General features: G+C 45.0%; 1 non-coding gene across 1 annotated transcript; it reads right to left on the reverse strand.

Moving 5' to 3' along the window:
* Window positions 1-736: 736 nt before the first annotated feature.
* Window positions 737-874, reverse strand: LOC119923399. Its single transcript, XR_005448850.1, has one exon. It is a non-coding gene; the product is annotated as a small nucleolar RNA SNORA7 (small nucleolar RNA).
* Window positions 875-12126: the final 11252 nt, after the last annotated feature.

Below are 12126 nucleotides of genomic sequence, written 5' to 3' on the forward strand. Positions count from 1 at the left end.
CATGGTTTTTTGTATGTGAAGCAGTAACGTGGTCCAGGCCAGAGACAGGATGTGGCTAAAGGGTCAGCAGCGAGATAGACAAGATGGAGGTACAATGAATAGGTTGGTTTTAGAGGAGAGAAGTGAGCAGACCGGGTTGTAATGGGAAATCATGCTATCAATACTACTACAATTTCTACCACTACTAGAACTACCACTACTAATACTTCTACTTCTATTATGATTACTATTTCTACTACTAGTACTACTACTACTTCTATTACAACTACTATTTCTACTAGTAGTACTACTACTACTTCTATTACAACTACTATTTCTACTACTAGTACTACTACTACTTCTATTACAACTACTATTTCTACTACTACTACCTCTATTAATACTACTATTACTTCCAATACTATTACTATTTCTATTACTACTACTACTACAATTTTTATTATCACTACTAGTACAATTACTAATACTAATACTACTTCCATTACTACTATTTCTATTATTACTATTACTACTGCTTTTGTTGTCTTATGCCATCGAGCTGTGTCTGACCCGTAGCGACGCCTTGGACACACCTCTCCCAGAATGTCCCGCCTCCATCTGCAATCATTCTGGTAGTGGATCCATAGAGTTTTCTTCGTAAAAATACGGAAGCGGTTTACCATTGCCTCCTTCCATGTAGTAAACCTGAGCCTCGACTCTGTCCCATGCCACTGCTGCCCAGCATGGGTGAGTTTTGACTTGTAGCAGATTGCCTTCCACTGGCTAGACACTGCCCAAGCTAGGAATGGAATGGATATGCCTCCGCTTGACTCTCCCTCCCGAAGTTGAGACCGGTAGAGTACTGGAAACTCTCCAGGTGAAACCCAGAGAGGTGACTATTACTAGTACTTCTTCTATTACTACTACTATTTCCACTATTACTACTACTATTTCTACTATTACCACTACTACTACCACTGCTAATACTTCTATTTCTTCTATTACTACTCTTAAGTCTACCAGTGGTACCAGAACTCTGATCTGGTGCATCCCAATGGAAAAAAAAGCCCTAGCAATCAGTATATAAGTCAACTCTTTCCTGTCTTTGCATTCTCCCAAACCTTCCCTGATCTCCACAATCAGGTGGTCAATTTTAGCTTAGCACCTCCAGGAAATTCCGTGAGTTCTTCCAGGGACACCATCTCACCGATCTGCATCCTCCTGAAAGGCCAAGTCTCCCTTCCTGAAATTCAACTCTAGGGCAGGAGTCGGATCCCTAGACTGTATGCTCCATGTGGGCAGGGAATGTATCTGTTCATCATTATATTGTACTTTCCTGAGCACTTAGTACAGTGCTCCGCACACAGTAACCACTCAATAAACAGGATTGAATGAATGACACTCCTGTTGGAAGTGGGTCGAGGACATGGGCATCTTTATTCATTCACCCACAGGGTTGAGGGGGAGATGGAGAATGAAGAGCGACTTCTTTTTTCCTTTTTCCTTTGGCTAGATGTAAACGTTCTCTTTTTTTTCTCATGCAAACAGTCCCCTCCTGAGTGGAGTCTGGCAATTTCACAGAGTTCTAACTCCCACTGCTCTTTGGAAGCCAGTAATGGATTTGCATTTCTTCCTGAGGTATTCAAGGATGGAGTGTCATCCCCTTTAACTGCAGGAGGGGACCCCTGGCCTCATGATTGAAGGTTTGCATTTTGGGGCGCTTGGAGTGTGGAACACCCCCCCACCTCCCCCCGCCCTGGTGAACTCTTCCAGCCTGCTTTCCCCGGCTTCTTCCTCATGCATATTCATGAATTGTAAATAATCTCATCAGAGCTGCTGTCAGTCAAGGAACAATCCCCCCCCTCCCGCCAACTTCCCTCTTCCTTTATGCCACCTGGCCTCTTGGCATAGTTTTAAAGGGTATAAATTTAGAGGAGAGCGGGTGAGAGAGGGAAGAAAGTAAGAGGGAGGAGGGAAAGAAAGACTGAGAGACAGGAATAGAGAGATGGAGCAAAGAGAGAGAGAGAGAGAGAGGGGAGTCGAGAAAGAGGGAACATCCAGAGGAAAGAGGAGATAGAAGCAAAGAGAGAAAGGGAGAAGTGGAAGGAGAGAGGAGAGCCAAAAGAAAAAGGAAATGGAGGGGGGAAAAGAGAGATGGAGGGTAGAGAAAGTGGCTTTCCTGCTCCTTCTCCAGTGAATTTCCTGCTGTGTGGGAGGTTTTCTCATGAAACAAACTCCGAGTCTTACTTCCTGACAGACACATGTCCCAGTGCAAAGAAAAAGTTAGGAAAGGTCTGCTAGCCTACTGCTGAACACTGAAAGAGAGAAAAACACCAATCACGATGTAATCGGAGGCCATAGAAGCCATCATCTTACTGGACAGTTTTTTTCTCACTTCAAGGATGAAACGGTTTCTTCAGGAGAAGCAACAGGTGGAAAGCTCTTCTTGTTGGCATCGAGTTTCCTTCTTCCCATCAGGGCCTGAATCTGGCCACCTGAGCATTTCCTCATCTGGTCAGCCACTGAGCCAGCCATACTCTGCACAAAGTCAGCACTAAATTAATACCATCGATCCCTTCTTGAGAAACCTGGGGTGAAGCAGGGTAGACTAATGGAAAGAGCAGAGAGAGTCAGGAGGCCTGAGTTCTAATTTTGGCTCCGCCAGTTTCCTGCTGTGTGACCTTCGGCAAGTCACTTAACGTCACTGTGCTTCAGTTTCCTCATCTGTAAAATGGGGATTCAAAATCTGTTCTTCCTCCTACGTAGATTGTGAGCCCCATGTGGGACCGGGACTGTGTTCCACCTGATTAACCTTAATGCCTAGAGCAGTGCTTGACACATAGTAAGCTCTTTACAAATACCATAATATTAATCTTGACAGCCTCTGGCCTGCCATGTGATAATGACAAGTCGCTTCAATACCCTGTTCCTTTGAGTCCTTATCTGTAAAATAAGATTGAAATACCCATTCTTCCATTCCCTTGGACTGTAATACCCAGGTGGGCCAGGGACTGTGGCTGGTCTGATGATGAATCAATCAGTAGCATTTATTGAGTGCTTACTGTGTACAGAGCACTATACTAACCTTTTGGGAGAGTTCAACATAGCAGTGCATGCCATGTAGTAAGTTCTTAATAAATACCATCGTCATCATCATCAGACTCGGGGAACAAAACTGGTTTAATTGTAGATCAGGCTCTCTCCTTATTTGCTTCTCCTGTTTCGTTCCTGACCTTGCTTTCAGATAACACAAATAGCTGTGACATTTCTGGTCAATTAGGCAAGCTCTCTGGAGGAGGAGGGATGGCATGCACTCACTGATACTGAGAAGCCGATCTGTCCCTGGCAAGAAGGGGACGGAAGCTACAGGGCTTTCATATAATAATAATAATATTTGTTAAGCACCTGCTGTGCACCAGGCACTCTACTAAACACTAGGGTAGCTACAAATTTGTCAGGTTGGACAGAGTCCCTGTTCCATAGGGTGTTCACAGTTTTAATCCCCATTTCACAGTTGAAGGAGCTGAGGCACTGAGAAGTGAAGTGACTTGCCCAAGGTCACACAGCCGACAACTGGCAGAGACGGGATTAGAACCAAAGTCCTTCTGACTCGGTGGCCTGTGCTCTATCCACTAGACTCCTTCTCTATCATCTCTACATTGCTATCCCCACTAAATACAGATTAAAGCATCAGACTCCAGGCTTAGAAAGGGTAAGCTGAGGGAAAATTTACTGTTCAAACCGAAACACGAATATCTCTAGGAACAGCAGGGAAAGCCAAGTAAATGGTTTTTGGTGTAAATAATATCATTTTCAGATCTGTCCCAGCTTGAAAATCACTCTTCGAAGGGGAAAAATTATGCAATTTATTAGCTGGTAATATGAGCTAATCATTTCAGATATGTTCTATGTTTTACTACATAGTCTCACTACTAATTCTCCAACTCTAAAATTTGTTTGAGGTATTTTTTCTTTTAATTTGCCTCAGTCAGAGTCTACAAACGCATTCTAGGGGAGGCACAAAGCATCTTCGGGGCTCCGTTGTTCCTGCCAAACAGATCGGAATGATTGATTTCACTGCTAGATTTGGAGCTGGCTGCAGTCACTACTCCAGCAGAGGGAAGATGGCTGACCTTATGTAACCAGCCAATGCTGCATTACCTCATTTCAGTAGGTTTCTGTCTCTGATTCAACAAGGACATCTTCCCCAAACAGAATGAACCAAAAAAAAAAAAAAAAAAGGAGCTGCAAACAGATATGTCTATGCACTGGAGTATCTACTCCAAAAGTATTGCTACTGAAAGAATGATTTTTGACTGGATAATAGTAATGATAATTCCCCTTATGGGCAGAGATGTTAAGAAGCTCATTCTTAGTAAGGGTGGATGGCATTTCCTGCTTATGGTAAGGGAATGTATCTGTTTATTGTTAGAGTGTATTCTCCCAAGTGCTTAGTACAGTGCTCTGCACACAATAAGCTGCCTCGAATTCCTCAACGACAACTCTCTCCTCGACCCCCTCCAATCTGGTTTCCGTCCCCTACATTCCACGGAAACTGCCCTCTCAAAGGTCACCAATGACCTCCTGCCTGCCAAATCCAACGGCTCATACTCTGTCCTAATCCTCCTCGACCTCTCAGCTGCCTTTGACACTGTGGACCACCCCCTTCTCCTCAACACGCTATCTGACCTTGGCTTCACAGACTCCGTCCTCTCCTGGTTCTCTTCTTATCTCTCCGGTCGTTCATTCTCAGTCTCTTTTGCAGGCTCCTCCTCCCCCTCCCATCCCCTTACTGTGGGGGTTCCCCAAGGTTCAGTTCTTGGTCCCCTTCTGTTCTCGATCTACACTCACTCCCTTGGTGACCTCATTCACTCCCACGACTTCAACTATCATCTCTACGCTGATGACACCCAGATCTACATCTCTGCCCCTGCTCTCTCCCCCTCTCTCCAGGCTCGCATCTCCTCCTGCCTTCAGGACATCTCCATCTGGCTGTCTGCCCGCCACCTAAAACTCAACATGTCCAAGACTGAACTCCTTGTCTTACCTCCCAAACCCTGCCCTCTCCCTGACTTTCCCATCACTGTTGACAGCACTACCATCCTTCCTGTCTCACAAGCCCGCAAACTTGGTGTCATCCTCGACTCCGCTCTCTCATTCACCCCTCACATCGAAGCCGTCACCAAAACCTGCCGGTCTCAGCTCCGCAACATTGCCAAGATCTGCCCTTTCCTCTCCATCCAAACCGCTACCCTGCTCATTCAAGCTCTTATCCTATCCCGTCTGGACAACTGCATCAGCCTCCTCTCTGATCTCCCATCCTGGTGTCTCTCCCCACTTCAATCCATACTTCATGCCGCTGCCCGGATTGTCTTTGTCCAGAAACTCTCTGGGCATGTTACTCCCCTCCTCAAAAAACTCCAGTGGCTACCAATCAATCTGCACGTCAGGCAGAAACTCCTCACCCTCGGCTTCAAGGCTGTCCATCACCTCGCCCCTTCCTACCTCACCTCCCTTCTCTCCTTCTACAGCCCAGCCCGCACCCTCCGCTCCTCTGCCGCTAATCTCCTCACTGTGCCTCGTTCTCACCTGTCCCACCATCGACCCCCAGTCCATGTCATCCCCCTGGCCTGGAATGCCCTCCCTCCCCATATCCGCCAAGCTAGCTCTCTTCCTCCCTTCAAGGCCCTACTGAGAGATCACCTCCTCCAGGAGGTCTTCCCAGACTGAGCCCCCTCCTCCTTCCTCTCCCCCTCCTCCCCCCTCCATCCCCACTGTCTTACCTCCTTCCTTTCCCGACAGCACCTGTACATATGTATATATGTTTGTACGTATTTATTACTGCATTTATTTATTTTACTTGTACATATCTATTCTATTTATTTTATTTTGTTAATATGTTTGGTTTTGTTCTCTGTCTTCCCCTTCTAGACTGTGAGCCCACTGTTGGGTAGGGACTGTCTCTATGTTGCCAACTTGTATTTCCCAAGCGCTTAGTACAGTGCTCTGGACACAGTAAGCGCTCAATAAATGTGATTGATTGATTGATTGATTGCAAAGCACTTTTCTAAGCGCTGGGGAGGTTACAAGGTGATCAGGTTGTCCCACGGGGGGCTCCCAGTCCTAATCCCCATTTTACAAATGAGGGAACTGAGGCACAGAGAAGTTAAGTGACTTGCCCAAAGTCACACAGCCAACAGTTGGCAGAGCTGACATTTGAACCCCTGACCTCTGACTCCAAAGCCCGTGCTCTTTCCACTGAGCCATGCTGCTTCTTTTAAGTGTGACCTTGGTTGAATGAAGCTAGGTGTTTGGAAGTGAATGGTAAATTCTTAGCTCCGTAAGGAATCAGGTCTACCAATTTTGTTGTATTGTACTCCCCCAAGTGATTGGTGCAATGCTCTGCCCATAGTACATGCTCAACAAATCATCAACGATGGTATTTATTAAGCTCTTACTGTGTGCAGGACACTGTACTAATCAGTTGGGGAAATACCATCAATAAATGCCATTGATGGCTTTCTTGAATGATTAGAGAAGCAGCGTGGCTAGAGAAGCAGCGTGGCTCAGTGGAAAAGAGCCCAGGCTTTGGAGTCAGAGGTCATGGGTTCGAATCCCAACTCCTCCACATGTCTGCTGTGTGACCTTAGGCAAGTCACTTCACTTCTCTGAGCCTCAGTGACCTCATCTGTAAAATGGGGATGAAGACTGTGAGCCCCACGTGGGACAACCTGATCACTTTGTATCCCCCCCAAGCGCTTAGAACAGTGCTTTGTACATAGTAAGCGCTTAACAAACGCCAGCATTATTATTATTATTATTGTTATGATAAAATTGACCACACACTCTATCCTAGATGAACTTTCATATTAATGGACAAGAACATACTACACACATACACACAAGGATATGGGAAATCTTGTTCAGTGTGTCTGCAGAAGACAAAAGTCAGAAAAAAACAGATTGCAGAGGACCAAGAAGAGTTAGTGGGGAGGAAGTGAAGATGGGGATGAAGACTCAGGTCATGAAATTTGAACAGGGATGAAAGGACAGAGATGGGGGTAAAGAAAAGTCTTCTGGGACTGTTGAGTGTAAACTCAGTTTTCCCTTTCCTTTTTTTTTATGGTGTTTGTTAAGCACTTACTACGTGCCGGACACTGCCCTAAACTCTGGGGTAGGTACAAGCTTATCTGGTTGGATACGATCCATGTCTCACATGAGGCTCACAGTCTTCATCCCCGTTTCACAGATGAGGTAAACGAGGCCCAGAGAAGTGAAGTGATTTGCCGGAGATCACACAGCAAACAAGTGGCAGAGCTGGGATTAGAACACAGGTCCTTCCGACTCCCAGGCCTGTGTTCGATCCAGTAAGCCTCGCTGAAGCTAAATATCTGTCCTTGGAGCTTTGTTGATTGTGGGAAGTGTTTTGTGACTGCGTGTCTTCTTCAGTGCATGGTTCTATAGCATGGCTCATTGTGGCAGAGAACGTGTCTGCTAATTCTGTTGTATTGTGCTCTCCTAGTGCTCCGCACAGAGTAAGCACTCACTAAATATGATGGATTGATTGATTGATTTGCAGTGTGAGGCAAAGAGAGGGAAAGAACTTTCCCAGCTGGGTAAAGAAAACGGGCTAGAGTTCCAGGCCCCAGAAGGCATGGTGAGTGGGTGGTCTTTGGCCTAGATAATAATAATAATAATAATATTAATGGAATTTATTAAGCGCTTACTATGTGCAAAGCACTGTTCTAAGCACTGGGGAGGTTACAAGGTGATCAGGTTGTCCCGATGGGGGCTCACAGTCTTAATCCCCATTTTACAGATGAGGGAACTGAGGCCCAGGGGAGTTAAGTGACTTGCCCAAAGTCACACAGCTGGCAATTGGCGGAGCCGGGGTTTGAACTCATGACCTCTGACTCCAAAGCTCGTGCTCTTTCCACTGAGCCACGCTGATGACAAACGTTACCGGGATCCTAACTCCAAGAGGCAAAGAGAAGCATCCTATTCTGACAGATAGGGTGGAGATGAAAGACATTTCAAAATCTCCCTCAAGGGTCCCTACAGGGTACGGAAATGATGAGTAAGCCAATCTGATGATGATGGTATTTGTTAAGTGCTTACTCTATGTTGAGCACTCTTCTAAGTGCTGGGGTGGATACAAGCAAATCGGGTCAGACAGAGTCCCTGTCCCACATGGGGCTCACAGTCTCAGTCCCCATTTTACAGAGGAGGTAACTGAGGCCCAGAGAAGTGAAGTGACTTGCCCAAGGTCACATAGCAGAAAAGAGGCAGAGCTTGAATTAGAATCCAGGTCCTTCTGACTTCCAGGTTCTTGCTCTACCCATTAGGCGCTCTGCTTCCCCAGGTATTAATAATCTGACATCAGTGAACAGCCACCTTCTCGCAGGAAAGGAAAATGGGAATATTGGGTACATAGGTCATTGATTCTAAGTTGTAAGCTCATTGTGGGCAGGAAACCTGTCTACTGACCCTGTTAGATTGTATTCCCCCAAATTCTTATTACAATAGTCAGCACACAGTAAGCGTTTCGATAAATATGATTGATTGATTGATTGATGGATTGAACCCCTTGAGACAATCCTGGTTAAAAGGCAGGTATGAGTCTGAATCAAATCTCCAGTCCTTCAAGGATAAACCAACATTAATGTTCCCAGCACAGAATCCCTAGCTTCCCTGTTTTCCCAAATCCATAATTATGCCATGGAGATCAGTGCAGACATTTATTAGCTGAATTTCATTAGATGGGGGGCAAAGGAAATCCATTAAAGTTTGAAAGATGTATTTGGACAGTGCAGCTGGTTTGGAGAGAATCTGCTGCGTTGGCAAAGAGATGTTCACCTTTCTTCAACAAATTTATCCTAAAAATATTCTTCTTTTAAAAACCTAGTATGTTTTTATTGCTGACCCACATTAGAAATTTTTGCTTATGCTGGGGAAGGATCTCCTAGCCAGAATGAATTGTGCGGTGGTTTTGTGTGTGAGTGTGTGTGTGCATGTCCTAATTAGTGCAGTAACTCTATGCAAGATGCCCAAGACATCTGCTGTTCAGATATACTTATCAGTTTTAATTGATTTTTCTCCTGGGTGTTTTGGAGGCACTGAAGGTTTTGGCTTGTTTTGAAGAGTCCACTAATGAGGAAAGATTACATGTGCATTTAACGTATAATAATGCCTAGTTATTTATAGTGGGCCCTGGAGGAAATAATCTCCCATCATACTTTGGTGGGATAGCTTGAGAGCATCCAGGATGGTTCTTCTCTTTGCCCAGGAAGATCCAATGGGCTTGGGAGTGAGCCAAAAAGAGAACTTATGTTTTCTGGACACACAATCAGTGCAGTTTGAACTAAGTTTCTTCTTCAAAGAAAATTATCTTCCAAGTGCTGGATTTGCTGCGGTAGTGTCGTTAGCTCTTTTAGACTGTAGGCCTAAGAAGGGGGAATCGAGAGAGTTGGGTTTCTTGAATCTTTGAACCCCATTTTCCCCACGTGGATGAGTGATTTTGTGGGGGGCGGTCTTTGGGAGCCTGGAGTGGACCACTAAGGAGTCACTAGACTGTAAAATCCTCTAGATCATAAGATCCTTGTGGGCAGGGATTATGTCTATCAACTCCATTATACCTTCCCAAGCGCTTAGTATAGTGTTCTGCGTGCAGGAAATAATAATAATGATGATGATGGTATTTGTTAAGCGCTTTCTATGTGCCAAGCACTGTTCTAAGCACTGGGGTAGATACAAGGGTCAGGTTGTCCCATGTGGGGCTCACAGGGATGTGAAGTGACTTCCTAAAATCACACAGCAGGCAAGGGCCAGAGTCAGGATTAGAGCCCAGGTCCTCCCAAGCCCATGCTCTTTCCACTAGATGAGAATACTAATCTATTTCTTTCTATTAATGTCTGTCTCCCCCACACAGACTGCAAACTCTTCATGGGAGGGAATGTGTCTGTTCATTGTCATATCGAACACTCCCAAGTGCCTAGTACAGTGTGCTGCCCACGGTAAGCACTTAGTGAATATGATTGAATAAATAAATAGTACAGCCCTGTTTCAGAGCTGTCGGTAGTGTTGTCGATGGGGATGATGATCATCATCTGGAGGATGACAGAGATGTCAAATGTGGATTCGTTGGAGGAAAAGACACAATGTGTTGAGGAATGGCAGAGAGACTAGGTCTCTTGAAACTTCCCTCCCATTCAAATGGGAAAACACAGAGCTCTGTCCAGGCAAAATTTAGAGATCTCTCCCAAGACCTCCCTATAAGCTCACTGTGGGCTGGGAATGTATCTGCTGTATTATTGTTTTATACTCCCTCAAGCTCTTAGCACAGTGCCCGGCATACTGTAAGCATACTAAATAAATACAATTGATCGATTGATCTATAAAGGTACTAAATAAATGAGAAATTAAACCATCTCCCTGACAATTTCAGTCAATAGGAAAATCCCAGACAAGATAATAGATTCAACTGATGCGTCATAAGCTTGGGGTATCAGTGCATTAATTAAAAAAATATCTTTATAGAATCCACGTTGGGAGATGATCGGTTATGACAGTAGTTCAGTGCGTTGATGGGTGTGACTGAAATGATCAATATAAGATCGACAACCTTTGCTCTCTTGATGTAATGTAGCAGCCTCGGCCATGTTTTGCTGTTTCTGGAGCTCTGCTCAACGGTGCCTGTAAGGCTCTTGGTAGTATTTATTAAGTGCTCACTGTGTGAAGAGCACCGTACTAAGCACTGGGAAATAATACATAGGTGGGAAATGGACATGGTCCTGTTCCTAAAGAGGCTCATAATGAAAACCTGTCTGAAATCCCCACGCAAAATTGAGCAATCAATCAACATAATCATCTTTGCTGGTATTTATTGTGCATCTTCTGCGTGCAGAAGTGAAGCAGCGTGGCTCAGTGGAAAGAGCCCGGGCTTTGGAGCCAGAGGTCATGGGTTCAAACCCCATCTCTGCTAATTGTTAGCTGTGTGACTTTGGGCAAGTCACTTAACTTCTCTGTGCCTCAGTTACCTCATCTGTAAAATGGACATTAAGACTGTGAGCCCCCTGTGGGACAACCTGATCACCTTGTAACCTCCCCAGTGCTTAGAACAGTGCTTTGCACATAGTAAGTGCTTAATAAATGCCATCATCATGATTATTATTATAGGGACTGTACTAGGTCCTGGGAAAAATACTATAAAAATACGATTTGGGCATCAAAGAGGGGAGGTGAGGGAGAGAGTCCAAAGTGGGGCATGAAAGTCCAGGGGAAGTGAAGGGTCCCTATAGGGTCTCTGTGTAGACCAAAGGTCTCTAGGAGAGGGTGGTTTTATGAGGAGGGAATGTATGGAAGAGAAGGGAAAGTCAGGGTGGTGATAAGACAGAGAGATTTCAGAGTTGGTGAATAGGGCTGAGACTGGAACCTTGATCTCCTGGCTGCCTGTGGACTATGCTGACTCTCTGAACTGACCAAAGGGCAGAGACCTTGATTTCCCCAACACTATTTCCCCCTAAACTCAGATACAACCCAGAAAAAGGACCAATCTTCCAATCAGAAGGGCAGCACCCTGAAGACTGACCATTAGAAGCAACAGGTTATGAGTTCAGAACAATCTTGACAAATGATGATGAGGATGGTATTTTAAATATTAATAATGATGATGGTACTTGTTAAGCATTTACTATGAGCCATGCACTGTTTATAAGCACTGGGATAGATACAAGTTAATCAGGTTGGACACAGTCCCTATCCCACATTGGCTTACACTCTTAATCCCTATTTTTTAGATGAGATAACTGAGGCCCAGAGAAGTGTCTTGGCAAAGGACACACGGCAGACATGTGGCGGAGCCGGGATTAGAAACCAGGTTCTTCTAACTCCCAGGCTTCATGCTGTATCCACTAAACCACAATTTGTTAAGCCCTTACTATGTGTTAAGCCCTGTTCTAAGCGCAGCAGTAGATAAAAGGACAAATCTCTTGCAAAAGTTGAATTCCCTTTCTACCGTGGCTAGCGGAAGCCCACAGAGTTGAGTTGATCAATGTCAGCAATGTATATTTCATGAGCATTACAGAATGCACATTGCAAGGAGAGTCTTCTTCTTCAAATGCCGGAGGGTTATTTCTGAACCATGGATAC

The sequence above is a fragment of the Tachyglossus aculeatus genome, chromosome 2 (genome assembly GCF_015852505.1).
Source record: "Tachyglossus aculeatus isolate mTacAcu1 chromosome 2, mTacAcu1.pri, whole genome shotgun sequence".
NCBI classification, from domain to species: domain Eukaryota; kingdom Metazoa; phylum Chordata; class Mammalia; order Monotremata; family Tachyglossidae; genus Tachyglossus; species Tachyglossus aculeatus.